Source organism: Clarias gariepinus, chromosome 28 (genome assembly GCF_024256425.1).
Source record: "Clarias gariepinus isolate MV-2021 ecotype Netherlands chromosome 28, CGAR_prim_01v2, whole genome shotgun sequence".
NCBI classification, from domain to species: domain Eukaryota; kingdom Metazoa; phylum Chordata; class Actinopteri; order Siluriformes; family Clariidae; genus Clarias; species Clarias gariepinus.
The window spans coordinates 15957303-15975195 of NC_071127.1; the positions used below are offsets into that span (position 1 = coordinate 15957303).

General features: G+C 43.8%; 12 non-coding genes across 12 annotated transcripts; 7 read left to right on the forward strand and 5 right to left on the reverse strand.

Annotated features, from left to right (window-relative positions):
• Window positions 1–1766: 1766 nt before the first annotated feature.
• Window positions 1767–1855, reverse strand: trnay-gua (transfer RNA tyrosine (anticodon GUA)). Its single transcript is given in 2 exon segments — window positions 1767–1802; window positions 1819–1855. It is a non-coding gene; the product is annotated as a tRNA-Tyr (tRNA).
• Window positions 1856–2776: 921 nt separating this feature from the next.
• On the reverse strand, window positions 2777–2865 carry trnay-gua (transfer RNA tyrosine (anticodon GUA)). Its single transcript is given in 2 exon segments — window positions 2777–2812; window positions 2829–2865. It is a non-coding gene; the product is annotated as a tRNA-Tyr (tRNA).
• A 768-nt stretch (window positions 2866–3633) lies between these two features.
• On the forward strand, window positions 3634–3705 carry trnae-cuc (transfer RNA glutamic acid (anticodon CUC)). The gene has a single exon. It is a non-coding gene; the product is annotated as a tRNA-Glu (tRNA).
• Window positions 3706–5665: 1960 nt separating this feature from the next.
• On the forward strand, window positions 5666–5737 carry trnae-cuc (transfer RNA glutamic acid (anticodon CUC)). The gene has a single exon. It is a non-coding gene; the product is annotated as a tRNA-Glu (tRNA).
• Window positions 5738–8877: 3140 nt separating this feature from the next.
• On the reverse strand, window positions 8878–8966 carry trnay-gua (transfer RNA tyrosine (anticodon GUA)). The gene is given in 2 exon segments: window positions 8878–8913; window positions 8930–8966. It is a non-coding gene; the product is annotated as a tRNA-Tyr (tRNA).
• A 1927-nt stretch (window positions 8967–10893) lies between these two features.
• On the reverse strand, window positions 10894–10982 carry trnay-gua (transfer RNA tyrosine (anticodon GUA)). The gene is given in 2 exon segments: window positions 10894–10929; window positions 10946–10982. It is a non-coding gene; the product is annotated as a tRNA-Tyr (tRNA).
• Window positions 10983–12766: 1784 nt separating this feature from the next.
• Window positions 12767–12838, forward strand: trnae-cuc (transfer RNA glutamic acid (anticodon CUC)). The gene has a single exon. It is a non-coding gene; the product is annotated as a tRNA-Glu (tRNA).
• A 1963-nt stretch (window positions 12839–14801) lies between these two features.
• trnae-cuc (transfer RNA glutamic acid (anticodon CUC)) lies at window positions 14802–14873 on the forward strand. Its single transcript has one exon. It is a non-coding gene; the product is annotated as a tRNA-Glu (tRNA).
• Window positions 14874–15818: 945 nt separating this feature from the next.
• trnae-cuc (transfer RNA glutamic acid (anticodon CUC)) lies at window positions 15819–15890 on the forward strand. The gene has a single exon. It is a non-coding gene; the product is annotated as a tRNA-Glu (tRNA).
• An 85-nt stretch (window positions 15891–15975) lies between these two features.
• On the reverse strand, window positions 15976–16064 carry trnay-gua (transfer RNA tyrosine (anticodon GUA)). Its single transcript is given in 2 exon segments — window positions 15976–16011; window positions 16028–16064. It is a non-coding gene; the product is annotated as a tRNA-Tyr (tRNA).
• A 671-nt stretch (window positions 16065–16735) lies between these two features.
• On the forward strand, window positions 16736–16807 carry trnae-cuc (transfer RNA glutamic acid (anticodon CUC)). The gene has a single exon. It is a non-coding gene; the product is annotated as a tRNA-Glu (tRNA).
• A 959-nt stretch (window positions 16808–17766) lies between these two features.
• Window positions 17767–17838, forward strand: trnae-cuc (transfer RNA glutamic acid (anticodon CUC)). Its single transcript has one exon. It is a non-coding gene; the product is annotated as a tRNA-Glu (tRNA).
• The last annotated feature ends 55 nt before the right edge of the window (window positions 17839–17893 follow it).

Sequence of the window (17893 nt, forward strand, 5' to 3'; positions counted from 1 at the left end):
AGCATGGCATTTTTCCATGGGAAACATTTCTGCTTTGTCCATGCCTTGTCATGCTCTTTTTGTCTTTGTGTTTGATTCCCTGAAGAATAAATAAGATTGAGTCAAATAAAAAAAAAGCCTTGGCCTTCACAGAGGTTAAAGCAGAAACAGGAATGCTCACTCAAGGCAGCAGTCGAGGGCAATCATTTCAGCTGATATTTGGCTAATTATTGGCCTGCTTAGTGAAGATGAGCAAGAACTACAGCTCATGAAGAACAGTCCTTGAGCTTGGTTACTTCTGTTTTTAAATTAAAGTGAGTAGAAAGAGGCAAGTGCAAATGCTTAAATTTAATTCCCTGAAGAATAAATGAGCTTCAAATTAAACTGAGTAGGAGGAGGCAAGTGCAAATGCTTGAATTCATATTCATTCTTTGTTTGTTTCCATGCAAAGCCCACCCACTTTATTCAGGCCTGACACGCCCACCATTAGGGGAGGAGCCCCAGGATTGTTTTATTCGACTGAGAAATACGTTATGCCATCACTAGAGCGTTTTTTTCTAGGTACCAGAGCCAGCCACCAGAGCCAGCCACCAGAGGAGGCACTTTCTTTGTTTTCAGTCCCTGGTGGTCTAGTGGCTAGGATTCGGCGCTCTCACCGCCGCTGCCCGGGTTCGATTCCCAGTCAGGGAAGTTAATGTTTTCTGGAGGGGTGGATCTCAAAGGTCAGAGCCAACAGAAGGGTGGCTAGCACTCATTGGATCTACATAAAGAGAGATCCTTCGAGCCGGATTCGAACCAGCAACCTAAGGATGGCCATTGACAGTAGACTACAGTCCTCCGCTCTACCAACTGAGCTATCGAAGGTCAGGCTTCCTTCTCTGTAAACAAACCAAAACGAAAACCCCAAAGTTGCTGCTGCAACTCTCTGTGTCTTTTCCAGTTTGGTTTAAAGCAGTAAAGGATTATCCTGAGTGTTCCGGAGCAGTAACTTTCATTGCCCATTTTGTTTAATTCTTAGGGAAAATGCAGGAATGAATTCAACAGTTGGGAAAAGCATGGCATTTTTCATTGAGAAACATTTCTGCTTTGTCCATGCCTTGTCATGCTCTTTTTGTCTTTGTGTTTGATTCCCTGAAGAATAAATAAGATTGAGTCAAATAAAAAAAAGCCTTGGCCTTCACAGGGGTTAAAGCAGAAACAGGAACGCTCACTCAAGGCAGCAGTCGAGGGCAATCATTTCAGCTGATATTTGGCTAATTATTGGCCTGCTTAGTGAAGATGAGCAAGAACTACAGCTCATGAAGAACAGTCCTTGAGCTTGGTTACTTCTGTTTTTAAATTAAAGTGAGTAGAAGGAGGCAAGTGCAAATGCTTAAATTTAATTCCCTGAAGAATAAATGAGCTTCAAATTAAACTGAGTAGGAGGAGGCAAGTGCAAATGCTTGAATTCATATTCATTCTTTGTTTGTTTCCATGCAAAGCCCACCCACTTTATTCAGGCCTGACACGCCCACCATTAGGGGAGGAGCCCCAGGATTGTTTTATTCGACTGAGAAATACGTTATGCCATCACTAGAGCGTTTTTTTCTAGGTACCAGAGCCAGCCACCAGAGGAGGCACTTTCTTTGTCTTCAGTCCCTGGTGGTCTAGTGGCCTAGTGGCTAGGATTCGGCGCTCTCGCCGCCGCGGCCCGGTCAGGGAAGTTAAGTTTTTCTGGACGGGTGGATCTCGAAGTTCAGAGCCAACAGAAAGGTGGCTAGCACTAATTGGATCTACATAAAGAGAGATCCTTCGAGCCGGATTCGAACCAGCGACCTAAGGATGGCCATTGACAGTAGACTACAGTCCTCCGCTCTACCAACTGAGCTATCGAAGGTCAGGCTTCTTTCTCTGTAAACAAACCAAAACGAAAACCCCAAAGTTGCTGCTGCAACTCTGTGTCTTTTCCAGTTTGGTTTAAAGCAGTAAAGGATTTTCCTGAGTGTTCCGGAGCAGTAACTTTCATTGCCCATTTTGTTTAATTATTAGGGAAAATGCAGGAATGAATTCAACAGTTGGGAAAAGCATGGCATTTTTCATTGAGAAACATTTCTGCTTTGTCCATGCCTTGTCATGCTCTTTTTGTCTTTGTGTTTGATTCCCTGAAGAATAAATAAGATTGAGTCAAATAAAAAAAAGGCTTGGCCTTCACAGAGGTTAAAGCAGAAACAGGAACGCTCACTCAAGGCAGGAGTCGAGGGCAATCATTTCAGCTGATATTTGGCTAATTATTGGCCTGCTTAGTGAAGATGAGCAAGAACCAAAGCTCATGAAGAACAGTCCTTGAGCTTGGTTACTTCTGTTTTTAAATTAAAGTGAGTAGAAGGAGGCAAGTGCAAATGCTTAAATTTAATTCCCTGAAGAATAAATGAGCTTCAAATTAAACTGAGTAGGAGGAGGCAAGTGCAAATGCTTGAATTCATATTCATTCTTTGTTTGTTTCCATGCAAAGCCCACCCACTTTATTCAGGCCTGACACGCCCACCATTAGGGGAGGAGCCCCAGGATTGTTTTATTCGACTGAGAAATACGTTATGCCATCACTAGAGCGTTTTTTTCTAGGTACCAGAGCCAGCCACCAGAGGAGGCACTTTCTTTGTCTTCAGTCCCTGGTGGTCTAGTGGCCTAGTGGCTAGGATTCGGCGCTCTCGCCGCCGCGGCCCGGTCAGGGAAGTTAAGTTTTTCTGGACGGGTGGATCTCGAAGTTCAGAGCCAACAGAAAGGTGGCTAGCACTAATTGGATCTACATAAAGAGAGATCCTTCGAGCCGGATTCGAACCAGCGACCTAAGGATGGCCATTGACAGTAGACTACAGTCCTCCGCTCTACCAACTGAGCTATCGAAGGTCAGGCTTCTTTCTCTGTAAACAAACCAAAACGAAAACCCCAAAGTTGCTGCTGCAACTCTGTGTCTTTTCCAGTTTGGTTTAAAGCAGTAAAGGATTTTCCTGAGTGTTCCGGAGCAGTAACTTTCATTGCCCATTTTGTTTAATTATTAGGGAAAATGCAGGAATGAATTCAACAGTTGGGAAAAGCATGGCATTTTTCATTGAGAAACATTTCTGCTTTGTCCATGCCTTGTCATGCTCTTTTTGTCTTTGTGTTTGATTCCCTGAAGAATAAATAAGATTGAGTCAAATAAAAAAAAGGCTTGGCCTTCACAGAGGTTAAAGCAGAAACAGGAACGCTCACTCAAGGCAGGAGTCGAGGGCAATCATTTCAGCTGTTATTTGGCTAATTATTGGCCTGCTTAGTGAGGATGAGCAAGAACTACAGCTCATGAAGAACAGTCCTTGAGCTTGGTTACTTCTGTTTTTAAATTAAAGTGAGTAGAAGGAGGCAAGTGCAAATGCTTAAATTTAATTCCCTGAAAAATAAACAAGCTTCAAATTAAACTAAGTAGGAGGAAGCAAGTGCAAATGCTTGAATTCATATTCATTCTTTGTTAGTTTCCATCCAAAGCCCACCCACTTTATTCAGGCCCGACACGCCCACCATTAGGGGAGGTGCCCCAGGATTGTTTTATTCGACTGAGAAATACGTTATGCCATCACTGGAGCGTTTTTTCTAGGTACCAGAGCCAGCCACCAGAGGAGGCACTTTCTTTGTCTTCAGTCCCTGGTGGTCTAGTGGCTAGGATTCGGCGCTCTCACCGCCGCGGCCCGGGTTCGATTCCCGGTCAGGGAAGTTAAGTTTTTCTGGACGGGTGGATCTCGAAGTTCAGAGCCAACAGAAAGGCAGCTAGCACTCATTGGATCTACATAAAGAGAGATCCTTCGAGCCGCATTCGAACCAGCAACCTAAGGATGGCCATTGACAGTAGACTACAGTCCTCCGCTCTACCAACTGAGCTATCGAAGGTCTGGCTTCTTTCTCTGTAAACAAACCAAAACGAAAAGCCCAAAGTAGCTGCTGCAACTCTCTGTGTCTTTTCCAGTTTGGTTTAAAGCAGTAAAGGAATATTCTAAGTGTTCCGGAGCAGTAACTTTCATTGCCCATTTTGTTTAATTCTTAGGGAAAATGCAGGAATGAATTCAACAGTTGGGAAAAGCATGGCATTTTTCCATGAGAAACATTTCTGCTTTGTCCATGCCTTGTCATGCTCTTTTTGTCTTTGTGTTTGATTCCCTGAAGAATAAATAAGATTGAGTCAAATAAAAAAAAAAGCCTTGGCCTTTACAGAGGTTAAAGCAGAAACAGGAACGCTCACTCAAGGCAGCAGTCGAGGGCAATCATTTCAGCTGATATTTGGCTAATTATTGGCCTGCTAAGTGAAGATGAGCAAGAACTACAGCTCATGAAGAACAGTCCTTGAGCTTGGTTACTTCATTTTGTAAATTAAAGTGAGTAGAAGGAGGCAAGTGCAAATGCTTAAATTTAATTCCCTGAAGAATAAATGAGCTTCAAATTAAACTGAGTAGGAGGAGGCAAGTGCAAATGCTTGAATTCATATTCATTCTTTGTTAGTTTCCATGCAAAGCCCACCCACTTTATTCAGGCCCGACACGCCCACCATGAGGGGAGGAGCCCCAGGATTGTTTTTTTCGACTGAGAAATACGTTATGCCATCACTAGAGCGTTTTTTTCTAGGTACCAGAGCCAGCCACCAGAGGAGGCACTTTCTTTGTCTTCAGTCCCTGGTGGTCTAGTGGCTAGGATTCGGCGCTCTCGCCGCGGCCCGGGTTCGATTCCCTATCAGGGAAGTTAAGTTTTTCTGGACGGCTGGATCTCGAAGTTCAGAGCCAACAGAAAGGCAGCTAGCACTCATTGGATCTACATAAAGAGAGATCCTTCGAGCCAGATTCGAACCAGCAACCTAAGGATGGCCATTGACAGTAGACTACAGTCCTCCGCTCTACCAACTGAGCTATCGAAGGTCTGGCTTCTTTCTCTGTAAACAAACCAAAACGAAAAGCCCAAAGTTGCTGCTGCAACTCTCTGTGTCTTTTCCAGTTTGGTTTAAAGCAGTAAAGGAATATTCTAAGTGTTCCGGAGCAGTAACTTTCATTGCCCATTTTGTTTAATTCTTAGGGAAAATGCAGGAATGAATTCAACAGTTGGGAAAAGCATGGCATTTTTCCATGAGAAACATTTCTGCTTTGTCCATGCCTTGTCATGCTCTTTTTGTCTTTGTGTTTGATTCCCTGAAGAATAAATAAGATTGAGTCAAATAAAAAAAAGCCTTGGCCTTTACAGAGGTTAAAGCAGAAACAGGAACGCTCACTCAAGGCAGCAGTCGAGGGCAATCATTTCAGCTGATATTTGGCTAATTATTGGCCTGCTAAGTGAAGATGAGCAAGAACTACAGCTCATGAAGAACAGTCCTTGAGCTTGGTTACTTCTGTTTCTAAATTAAAGTGAGTAGAAAGAGGCAAGTGCAAATGCTTAAATTTAATTCCCTGAAGAATAAATGAGCTTCAAATTAAACTGTTTAGGAGGAAGCAAGTGCAAATGCTTGAATTCATATTCATTCTTTGTTAGTTTCCATGCAAAGCGCACCCACTTTATTCAGGCCCGACACGCCCACCATTAGGGGAGGAGCCCCAGGATTGTTTTATTCGACTGAGAAATACGTTATGCCATCACTGGAGCGTTTTTTCTAGGTACCAGAGCCAGCCACCAGAGGAGGCACTTTCTTTGTCTTCAGTCCCTGGTGGTCTAGTGGCTAGGATTCGGCGCTCTCACCGCCGCGGCCCGGGTTCGATTCCCGGTCAGGGAAGTTAAGTTTTTCTGGACGGGTGGATCTCGAAGTTCAGAGCCAACAGAAAGGTGGCTAGCACTCATTGGATCTACATAAAGAGAGATCCTTCAAGCCGCATTCGAACCAGCGACCTAAGGATGGCCACTGACAGTAGACTACAGTCCTCCGCTCTACCAACTGAGCTATCGAAGGTCATGCTTCTTTCTCTGTAAACAAGCCAAAACGAAAAGCCCAAAGTTGCTGCTGCAACTCTCTGTGTCTTTTCCAGTTTGGTTTAAAGCAGTAAAGGAATATCCTGAGAGATCCGGAGCGGTAACGTTCATTGCCCATTTTGTTTAATTCTTAGGGAAAACGCAGGAATGAATTCAACAGTTGGGAAAAGCATGGCATTTTTCCATGAGTAACATTTCTGCTTTGTCCATGCCTTGTCATGCTCTTTTTGTCTTTGTGTTTGATTCCCTGAAGAATAAATAAGATTGAGTCAAATAAAAAAAAGGCTTGGCCTTCACAGAGGTTAAAGCAGAAACAGGAACGCTCACTCAAGGCAGGAGTCGAGGGCAATCATTTCAGCTGATATTTGGCTAATTATTGGCCTGCTTAGTGAAGATGAGCAAGAACCAAAGCTCATGAAGAACAGTCCTTGAGCTTGGTTACTTCTGTTTTTAAATTAAAGTGAGTAGAAGGAGGCAAGTGCAAATGCTTAAATTTAATTCCCTGAAGAATAAATGAGCTTCAAATTAAACTGAGTAGGAGGAAGCAAGTGCAAATGCTTAAATTCATATTCATTCTTTGTTAGTTTCCATGCAAAGCCTACCCACTTTATTCAGGCCCGACACGCCCACCATTAGGGGAGGAGCCCCAGGATTGTTTTATTCGACTGAGAAATACGTTATGCCATCACTAGAGCGTTTTTTTCTATGTACCAGAGCCAGCCACCAGAGGAGGCACTTTCTTTGTCTTCAGTCCCTGGTGGTCTAGTGGCTAGGATTCGGCGCTCTCACCGCCGCGGCCCGCGTTCGATTCCCGGTCAGGGAAGTTTTTCTGGACGGGTGGATCTCGAAGTTCAGAGCCAACAGAAAGGTGGCTAGCACTCATTGGATCTACATAAAGAGAGATCCTTCGAGCCGGATTCGAACCAGCAACCTAAGGATGGCCATTGACAGTAGACTACAGTCCTCCGCTCTACCAACTGAGCTATCGAAGGTCAGGCTTCTTTTTCTGTAAACAAACCAAAACGAAAAGCCCAAAGTTGCTGCTGCAACTCTCTGTGTCTTTTCTAGTTTGGTTTAAAGCAGTAAAGGATTATCCTGAGTGTTCCGAAGCAGTAACTTTCATTGCCCATTTTGTTTAATTCTTAGGGAAAATGCAGGAATGAATTCAACAGTTGGGAAAAGCATGGCATTTTTCCATGGGAAACATTTCTGCTTTGTCCATGCCTTGTCATGCTCTTTTTGTCTTTGTGTTTGATTCCCTGAAGAATAAATAAGATTGAGTCAAATAAAAAAAAAGCCTTGGCCTTCACAGAGGTTAAAGCAGAAACAGGAATGCTCACTCAAGGCAGCAGTCGAGGGCAATCATTTCAGCTGATATTTGGCTAATTATTGGCCTGCTTAGTGAAGATGAGCAAGAACTACAGCTCATGAAGAACAGTCCTTGAGCTTGGTTACTTCTGTTTTTAAATTAAAGTGAGTAGAAAGAGGCAAGTGCAAATGCTTAAATTTAATTCCCTGAAGAATAAATGAGCTTCAAATTAAACTGAGTAGGAGGAGGCAAGTGCAAATGCTTGAATTCATATTCATTCTTTGTTTGTTTCCATGCAAAGCCCACCCACTTTATTCAGGCCTGACACGCCCACCATTAGGGGAGGAGCCCCAGGATTGTTTTATTCGACTGAGAAATACGTTATGCCATCACTAGAGCGTTTTTTTCTAGGTACCAGAGCCAGCCACCAGAGCCAGCCACCAGAGGAGGCACTTTCTTTGTTTTCAGTCCCTGGTGGTCTAGTGGCTAGGATTCGGCGCTCTCACCGCCGCTGCCCGGGTTCGATTCCCAGTCAGGGAAGTTAATGTTTTCTGGAGGGGTGGATCTCAAAGGTCAGAGCCAACAGAAGGGTGGCTAGCACTCATTGGATCTACATAAAGAGAGATCCTTCGAGCCGGATTCGAACCAGCAACCTAAGGATGGCCATTGACAGTAGACTACAGTCCTCCGCTCTACCAACTGAGCTATCGAAGGTCAGGCTTCCTTCTCTGTAAACAAACCAAAACGAAAACCCCAAAGTTGCTGCTGCAACTCTCTGTGTCTTTTCCAGTTTGGTTTAAAGCAGTAAAGGATTATCCTGAGTGTTCCGGAGCAGTAACTTTCATTGCCCATTTTGTTTAATTCTTAGGGAAAATGCAGGAATGAATTCAACAGTTGGGAAAAGCATGGCATTTTTCATTGAGAAACATTTCTGCTTTGTCCATGCCTTGTCATGCTCTTTTTGTCTTTGTGTTTGATTCCCTGAAGAATAAATAAGATTGAGTCAAATAAAAAAAAGCCTTGGCCTTCACAGGGGTTAAAGCAGAAACAGGAACGCTCACTCAAGGCAGCAGTCGAGGGCAATCATTTCAGCTGATATTTGGCTAATTATTGGCCTGCTTAGTGAAGATGAGCAAGAACTACAGCTCATGAAGAACAGTCCTTGAGCTTGGTTACTTCTGTTTTTAAATTAAAGTGAGTAGAAGGAGGCAAGTGCAAATGCTTAAATTTAATTCCCTGAAGAATAAATGAGCTTCAAATTAAACTGAGTAGGAGGAGGCAAGTGCAAATGCTTGAATTCATATTCATTCTTTGTTTGTTTCCATGCAAAGCCCACCCACTTTATTCAGGCCTGACACGCCCACCATTAGGGGAGGAGCCCCAGGATTGTTTTATTCGACTGAGAAATACGTTATGCCATCACTAGAGCGTTTTTTTCTAGGTACCAGAGCCAGCCACCAGAGGAGGCACTTTCTTTGTCTTCAGTCCCTGGTGGTCTAGTGGCCTAGTGGCTAGGATTCGGCGCTCTCGCCGCCGCGGCCCGGTCAGGGAAGTTAAGTTTTTCTGGACGGGTGGATCTCGAAGTTCAGAGCCAACAGAAAGGTGGCTAGCACTAATTGGATCTACATAAAGAGAGATCCTTCGAGCCGGATTCGAACCAGCGACCTAAGGATGGCCATTGACAGTAGACTACAGTCCTCCGCTCTACCAACTGAGCTATCGAAGGTCAGGCTTCTTTCTCTGTAAACAAACCAAAACGAAAACCCCAAAGTTGCTGCTGCAACTCTGTGTCTTTTCCAGTTTGGTTTAAAGCAGTAAAGGATTTTCCTGAGTGTTCCGGAGCAGTAACTTTCATTGCCCATTTTGTTTAATTATTAGGGAAAATGCAGGAATGAATTCAACAGTTGGGAAAAGCATGGCATTTTTCATTGAGAAACATTTCTGCTTTGTCCATGCCTTGTCATGCTCTTTTTGTCTTTGTGTTTGATTCCCTGAAGAATAAATAAGATTGAGTCAAATAAAAAAAAAAGCCTTGGCCTTCACAGAGGTTAAAGCAGAAACAGGAACGCTCACTCAAGGCAGCAGTCGAGGGCAATCATTTCAGCTGATATTTGGCTAATTATTGGCCTGCTTAGTGAAGATGAGCAAGAACTACAGCTCATGAAGAACAGTCCTTGAGCTTGGTTACTTCTGTTTTTAAATTAAAGTGAGTAGAAGGAGGCAAGTGCAAATGCTTAAATTTAATTCCCTGAAGAATAAATGAGCTTCAAATTAAACTGAGTAGGAGGAGGCAAGTGCAAATGCTTGAATTCATATTCATTCTTTGTTTGTTTCCATGCAAAGCCCACCCACTTTATTCAGGCCTGACACGCCCACCATTAGGGGAGGAGCCCCAGGATTGTTTTATTCGACTGAGAAATACGTTATGCCATCACTAGAGCGTTTTTTTCTAGGTACCAGAGCCAGCCACCAGAGGAGGCACTTTCTTTGTCTTCAGTCCCTGGTGGTCTAGTGGCCTAGTGGCTAGGATTCGGTGCTCTCGCCGCCGCGGCCCGGTCAGGGAAGTTAAGTTTTTCTGGACGGGTGGATCTCGAAGTTCAGAGCCAACAGAAAGGTGGCTAGCACTCATTGGATCTACATAAAGAGAGATCCTTCGAGCCGGATTCGAACCACCAACCTAAGGATGGCCATTGACAGTAAACTACAGTCCTCCGCTCTACCAACTGAGCTATCGAAGGTCAGGCTTCTTTCTCTGTAAACAAACCAAAACGAAAACCCCAAAGTTGCTGCTGCAACTCTCTGTGTCTTTTCCAGTTTGGTTTAAAGCAGTTAAGGAATATCCTGAGTGTTCCGGAGCAGTAACTTTCATTGCCCATTTTGTTTAATTCTTAGGGAAAATGCATTCAACAGTTGGGAAAAGCATGGCATTTTTCCATGAGAAACATTTCTGCTTTGTCCATGCCTTGTCATGCTCTTTTTGTCTTTGTGTTTGATTCCCTGAAGAATAAATATGATTGAGTCAAATAAAAAAAAGCCTTGGCCTTCACAGAGATTAAAGCAGAAACAGGAACGCTCACTCAAGGCAGCAGTCGAGGGCAATCATTTCAGCGGATACTTGGCTAATTATTGGCCTTCTTAGTGAAGATGTGCAAGAACTACAGCTCATGAAGAACAGTCCTTGAGCTTGGTTACTTCTGTTTTTAAATTAAAGTGAGTAGAAGGAGGCAAGTGCAAATGCTTAAATTTAATTCCCTGAAGAATAAATGAGCTTCAAATTAAACTGAGTAGGAGGAGGCAAGTGCAAATGCTTGAATTCATATTCATTCTTTGTTTGTTTCCATGCAAAGCCCACCCACTTTATTCAGGCCTGACACGCCCACCATTAGGGGAGGAGCCCCAGGATTGTTTTATTCGACTGAGAAATACGTTATGCCATCACTAGAGCGTTTTTTTCTAGGTACCAGAGCCAGCCACCAGAGGAGGCACTTTCTTTGTTTTCAGTCCCTGGTGGTCTAGTGGCCTAGTGGCTAGGATTCGGCGCTCTCGCCGCCGCGGCCCGGTCAGGGAAGTTAAGTTTTTCTGGACGGGTGGATCTCGAAGTTCAGAGCCAACAGAAAGGTGGCTAGCACTCATTGGATCTACATAAAGCGAGATCCTTCGAGCCGGATTCGAACCAGCGACCTAAGGATGGCCATTGACAGTAAACTACAGTCCTCCGCTCTACCAACTGAGCTATCGAAGGTCAGGCTTCTTTCTCTGTAAACAAACCAAAACGAAAACCCCAAAGTTGCTGCTGCAACTCTCTGTGTCTTTTCCAGTTTGGTTTAAAGCAGTTAAGGAATATCCTGAGTGTTCCGGAGCAGTAAATTTCATTGCCCATTTTGTTTAATTCTTAGGGAAAATGCATTCAACAGTTGGGAAAAGCATGGCATTTTTCCATGAGAAACATTTCTGCTTTGTCCATGCCTTGTCATGCTCTTTTTGTCTTTGTGTTTGATTCCCTGAAGAATAAATAAGATTGAGTCAAATAAAAAAAAAGGCTTGGCCTTCACAGAGGTTAAAGCAGAAACAGGAACGCTCACTCAAGGCAGCAGTCGAGGGCAATCATTTCAGCTGATATTTGGCTAATTATTGGCCTGCTTAGTGAAGATGAGCAAGAACTACAGCTCATGAAGAACAGTCCTTGAGCTTGGTTACTTCTGTTTTTAAATTAAAGTGAGTAGAAGGAGGCAAGTGCAAATGCTTAAATTTAATTCCCTGAAGAATAAATGAGCTTCAAATTAAACTGAGTAGGAGGAGGCAAGTGCAAATGCTTGAATTCATATTCATTCTTTGTTTGTTTCCATGCAAAGCCCACCCACTTTATTCAGGCCTGACACGCCCACCATTAGGGGAGGAGCCCCAGGATTGTTTTATTCGACTGAGAAATACGTTATGCCATCACTGGAGCGTTTTTTTCTAGGTACCAGAGCCAGCCACCAGAGGAGGCACTTTCTTTGACTTCAGTCCCTGGTGGTCTAGTGGCCTAGTGGCTAGGATTCGGCGTTCTCGCCGCCGCGGCCCGGGTTCGATTCCCGGTCAGGTTAAGTTAAGTTAAGTTTTTCTGGACGGGTGGATCTCGAAGTTCAGAGCCAACAGAAAGGTGGCTAGCACTCATTGGATCTACATAAAGAGAGATCCTTCGAACCAGCGACCTAAGGATGGCCATTGACAGTAGACTACAGTCCTCCGCTCTACCAACTGAGCTATCGAAGGTCAGGCTTCTTTCTCTGTAAACAAACCAAAACGAAAAGCCCAAAGTTGCTGTTGCAACTCTCTGTGTCTTTTCTAGTTTGGTTTAAAGCAGTAAAGGATTATCCTGAGTGTTCCGGAGCAGTAACTTTCATTGCCCATTTTGTTTAATTCTTAGGGAAAATGCAGGAATGAATTCAACAGTTGGGAAAAGCATGGCATTTTTCCATGAGAAACATTTCTGCTTTGTCCATGCCTTGTCATGCTCTTTTTGTCTTTGTGTTTGATTCCCTGAAGAATAAATAAGATTGAGTCAAATAAAAAAAAGGCTTGGCCTTCACAGAGGTTAAAGCAGAAACAGGAACGCTCACTCAAGGCAGCAGTCGAGGGCAATCATTTCAGCTGATATTTGGCTAATTATTGGCCTGCTTAGTGAAGATGAGCAAGAACTACAGCTCATGAAGAACAGTCCTTGAGCTTGGTTACTTCTGTTTTTAAATTAAAGTGAGTAGAAGGAGGCAAGTGCAAATGCTTAAATTTAATTCCCTGAAGAATAAATGAGCTTCAAATTAAACTGAGTAGGAGGAGGCAAGTGCAAATGCTTGAATTCATATTCATTCTTTGTTTGTTTCCATGCAAAGCCCACCCACTTTATTCAGGCCTGACACGCCCACCATTAGGGGAGGAGCCCCAGGATTGTTTTATTCGACTGAGAAATACGTTATGCCATCACTGGAGCGTTTTTTTCTAGGTACCAGAGCCAGCCACCAGAGGAGGCACTTTCTTTGTCTTCAGTCCCTGGTGGTCTAGTGGCTAGGATTCGGCGCTCTCACCGCCGCGGCCCGGGTTCGATTCCCGGTCAGGGAAGTTAACTTTTTCTGGACGCGTGGATCTCGAAGTTCAGAGCCAACAGAAAGGTGGCTAGCACTCATTGGATCTACATAAAGCGAGATCCTTCGAGTCGGATTCGAACCAGCGCCCTAAGGATGGCCATTGACAGTAGACTACAGTCCTCCGCTCTACCAACTGAGCTATCGAAGGTCAGGCTTCTTTCTCTGTAAACAAACCAAAACGAAAAGCCCAAAGTTGCTGCTGCAACTCTCTGTGTCTTTTCTAGTTTGGTTTAAAGCAGTAAAGGATTATCCTGAGTGTTCCGGAGCAGTAACTTTCATTGCCCATTTTGTTTAATTCTTAGGGAAAATGCAGGAATGAATTCAACAGTTGGGAAAAGCATGGCATTTTTCCATGAGAAACATTTCTGCTTTGTCCATGCCTTGTCATGCTCTTTTTGTCTTTGTGTTTGATTCCCTGAAGAATAAATAAGATTGAGTCAAATAAAAAAAAGGCTTGGCCTTCACAGAGGTTAAAGCAGAAACAGGAACGCTCACTCAAGGCAGCAGTCGAGGGCAATCATTTCAGCTGATATTTGGCTAATTATTGGCCTGCTTAGTGAAGATGAGCAAGAACTACAGCTCATGAAGAACAGTCCTTGAGCTTGGTTACTTCTGTTTTTAAATTAAAGTGAGTAGAAGGAGGCAAGTGCAAATGCTTAAATTTAATTCCCTGAAGAATAAACGAGCTTCAAATTAAACTGAGTAGGAGGAAGCAAGTGCAAATGCTTGAATTCATATTCATTCTTTTTTAGTTTCCATGCAAAGCCCACCCACTTTATTCAGGCCCGACACGCCCACCATTAGGGGAGGAGCCCCAGGATTGTTTTATTCGACTGAGAAATACGTTATGCCATCACTGGAGCGTTTTTTTCTAGGTACCAGAGCCAGCCACCAGAGGAGGAACTTTCTTTGTCTTCAGTCCCTGGTGGTCTAGTGGCTAGGATTCGGCGCTCTCACCGCCGCGGCCTGGGTCCGATTCCCGGTCAGGGAAGTTAAGTTTTTCTGGATGGGTGGATCTCGAAGTTCAGAGCCAACAGAAAGGTGGCTAGCACTCATTGGATCTACATAAAGAGAGATCCTTCCAGCCGGATTCGAACCAGCGACCTAAGGATGGCCATTGACAGTAGACTACAGTCCTCCGCTCTACCAACTGAGCTATCGAAGGTCAGGCTTCTTTCTCTGTAAACAAACCAAATCGAAAAGCCCAAAGTTGCTGCTGCAACTCTCTGTGTCTTTTCCAGTTTGGTTTAAAGCAGTAAAGGAATATCCTGAGTGTTCCGGAGCAGTAACTTTCATTGCCAATTTTGTTTAATTCTTAGGGAAAATGCAGGAATGAATTTAACAGTTGGGAAAAGCATGGCATTTTTCCATGAGAAACATTTCTGCTTTGTCCATGCCTTGTCATGCTCTTTTTGTCTTTGTGTTTGATTCCCTGAAGAATAAATAAGATTGAGTCAAATAAAAAAAAAAGGCTTGGCCTTCACAGAGGTTAAAGCAGAAACAGGAACGCTCACTCAAGGCAGCATTCGAGGGCAATCATTTCAGCTGATATTTGGCTAATTATTGGCCTGCTTAGAGAAGATGAGCAAGAACTACAGCTCATGAAGAACAGTCCTTGAGCTTGGTTACTTCTGTTTTTAAATTAAAGTGAGTAGAAGGAGGCAAGTGCAAATGCTTAAATTTAATTCCCTGAAGAATAAATGAGCTTCAAATTAAACTGAGTAGGAGGAGGCAAGTGCAAATGCTTGAATTCATATTCATTCTTTGTTTGTTTCCATGCAAAGCCCACCCACTTTATTCAGGCCCGACACGCCCACCATTAGGGGAGGAGCCCCAGGATTGTTTTATTCGACTGAGAAATACGTTATGCCATCACTGGAGCGTTTTTTCTAGGTACCAGAGCCAGCCACCAGAGGAGGCACTTTCTTTGTCTTCAGTCCCTGGTGGTCTAGTGGCTAGGATTCGGCGCTCTCACCACCGCGGCCCGGGTTCGATTCCCGGTCAGGGAAGTTAAGTTTTTCTGGACGGGTGGATCTCGAAGTTCAGAGCCAACAGAAAGGTGGCTAGCACTCATTGGATCTACATAAAGAGAGATCCTTCGAGCCGGATTTGAACCAGCGACCTAAGGATGGCCATTGACAGTAGACTACAGTCCTCCGCTCTACCAACTGAGCTATCGAAGGTCAGGCTTCTTTCTCTGTAAACAAACCAAAACGAAAAGCCCAAAGTTGCTGCTGCAACTGTCTGTGTCTTTTCTAGTTTGGTTTAAAGCAGTAAAGGATTATCCTGAGTGTTCCGAAGCAGTAATTTTCATTGCCCATTTTGTTTAATTCTTAGGGAAAATGCAGGAATTAATTCAACAGTTGGGAAAAGCATGGCATTTTTCCATGAGAAACATTTCTGCTTTGTCCATGCCTTGTCATGCTCTTTTTGTCTTTGTGTTTGATTCCCTGAAGAATAAATAAGACTGAGTCAAATAAAAAAAAGGCTTGGCCTTCACAGAGGTTAAAGCAGAAACAGGAACGCTCACTCAAGGCAGCAGTCGAGGGCAATCATTTCAGCTGATATTTGGCTAATTATTGGCCTGCTTAGTGAAGATGAGCAAGAACTACAGCTCATGAAGAACAGTCCTTGAGCTTGGTTACTTCTGTTTTTAAATTAAAGTGAGTAGAAGGAGGCAAGTGCAAATGCTTAAATTTAATTCCCTGAAGAATAAACAAGCTTCAAATTAAACTGAGTAGGAGGAAGCAAGTGCAAATGCTTGAATTCATATTCATTCTTTTTTAGTTTCCATGCAAAGCCCACCCACTTTATTCAGGCCCGACACGCCCACCATTAGGGGAGGAGCCCCAGGATTGTTTTATTCGACTGAGAAATACGTTATGCCATCACTGGAGCGTTTTTTTCTAGGTACCAGAGCCAGCCACCAGAGGAGGCACTTTCTTTGTCTTCAGTCCCTGGTGGTCTAGTGGCTAGGATTCGGCGCTCTCACCGCCGCGGCCCGGGTTCGATTCCCGGTCAGGGAAGTTAAGTTTTTCTGGACGGGTGGATCTCGAAGTTCAGAGCCTACAGAAAGGTGGCTAGCACTCATTGGATCTACATAAAGAGAGATCCTTCGAGCCGGATTCGAACCAGCGACCTAAGGATGGCCATTGACAGTAGACTACAGTCCTCCGCTCTACCAACTGAGCTATCGAAGGTCAGGCTTCTTTCTCTGTAAACAAACCAAAACGAAAAGCCCAAAGTTGCTGCTGCAACTCTCTGTGTCTTTTCTAGTTTGGTTTAAAGCAGTAAAGGATTATCCTGAGTGTTCCGGAGCAGTAATTTTCATTGCCCATTTTGTTTAATTCTTAGGGAAAATGCAGGAATTAATTCAACAGTTGGGAAAAGCATGGCATTTTTCCATGAGAAACATTTCTGCTTTGTCCATGCCTTGTCATGCTCTTTTTGTCTTTGTGTTTGATTCCCTGAAGAATAAATAAGACTGAGTCAAATAAAAAAAAGGCTTGTGAAGATGTGCAAGAACTACAGCTCATGAAGAACAGTCCTTGAGCTTGGTTACTTCTGTTTTTAAATTAAAGTGAGTAGAAGGAGGCAAGTGCAAATGCTTAAATTTAATTCCCTGAAGAATAAACGAGCTTCAAATTAAACTGAGTAGGAGGAAGCAAGTGCAAATGCTTGAATTCATATTCATTCTTTTTTAGTTTCCATGCAAAGCCCACCCACTTTATTCAGGCCCGACACGCCCACCATTAGGGGAGGAGCCCCAGGATTGTTTTATTCGACTGAGAAATACGTTATGCCATCACTGGAGCGTTTTTTTCTAGGTACCAGAGCCAGCCACCAGAGGAGGAACTTTCTTTGTCTTCAGTCCCTGGTGGTCTAGTGGCTAGGATTCGGCGCTCTCACCGCCGCGGCCCGGGTTCGATTCCCGGTCAGGGAAGTTAAGTTTTTCTCGATGGGTGGATCTCGAAGTTCAGAGCCAACAGAAAGGTGGCTAGCACTCATTGGATCTACATAAAGAGAGATCCTTCGAGCCGGACTCGAACCAGCGACCTAAGGCTGGCCATTGACAGTAGACTACAGTCCTCCGCTCTACCAACTGAGCTATCAAAGGTCAGGCTTCTTTCTCTGTAAACAAACCAAAACGAAAAGCCCAAAGTTGCTGCTGCAACTCTCTGTGTCTTTTCCAGTTTGGTTTAAAGCAGTAAAGGAATATCCTGAGTGTTCCGGAGCAGTAACTTTCATTGCCCATTTTGTTTAATTCTTAGGGAAAATGCAGGAATGAATTCAACAGTTGGGAAAAGCATGGCATTTTTCCATGGGAAACATTTCTGCTTTGTCCATGCCTTGTCATGCTCTTTTTGTCTTTGTGTTTGATTCCCTGAAGAATAAATAAGATTGAGTCAAATTAAAAAAAAGCCTTGGCCTTCACAGAGGTTAAAGCAGAAACAGGAACGCTCACTTAAGGCAGCAGTCGAGGGCAATCATTTCAGCTGATATTTGGCTAATTATTGGCCTGCTTAGTGAAGATGTGCAAGAACTACAGCTCATGAAGAACAGTCCTTGAGCTTGGTTACTTCTGTTTTTAAATTAAAGTGAGTAGAAGGAGGCAAGTGCAAATGCTTAAATTTAATTCCCTGAAGAATAAACGAGCTTCAAATTAAACTGAGTAGGAGGAAGCAAGTGCAAATGCTTGAATTCATATTCATTCTTTTTTAGTTTCCATGCAAAGCCCACCCACTTTATTCAGGCCCGACACGCCCACCATTAGGGGAGGAGCCCCAGGATTGTTTTATTCGACTGAGAAATACGTTATGCCATCACTGGAGCGTTTTTTTCTAGGTACCAGAGCCAGCCACCAGAGCCAGCCACCAGAGGAGGCACTTTCTTTGTCTTCAGTCCCTGGTGGTCTAGTGGCTAGGATTCGGCGCTCTCACCGCCGCGGCCCGGGTTCGATTCCTGGTCAGGGAAGTTAAGTTTTTCTGGACGGGTGGATCTCGAAGTTCAGAGCCAACAGAAAGGTGGC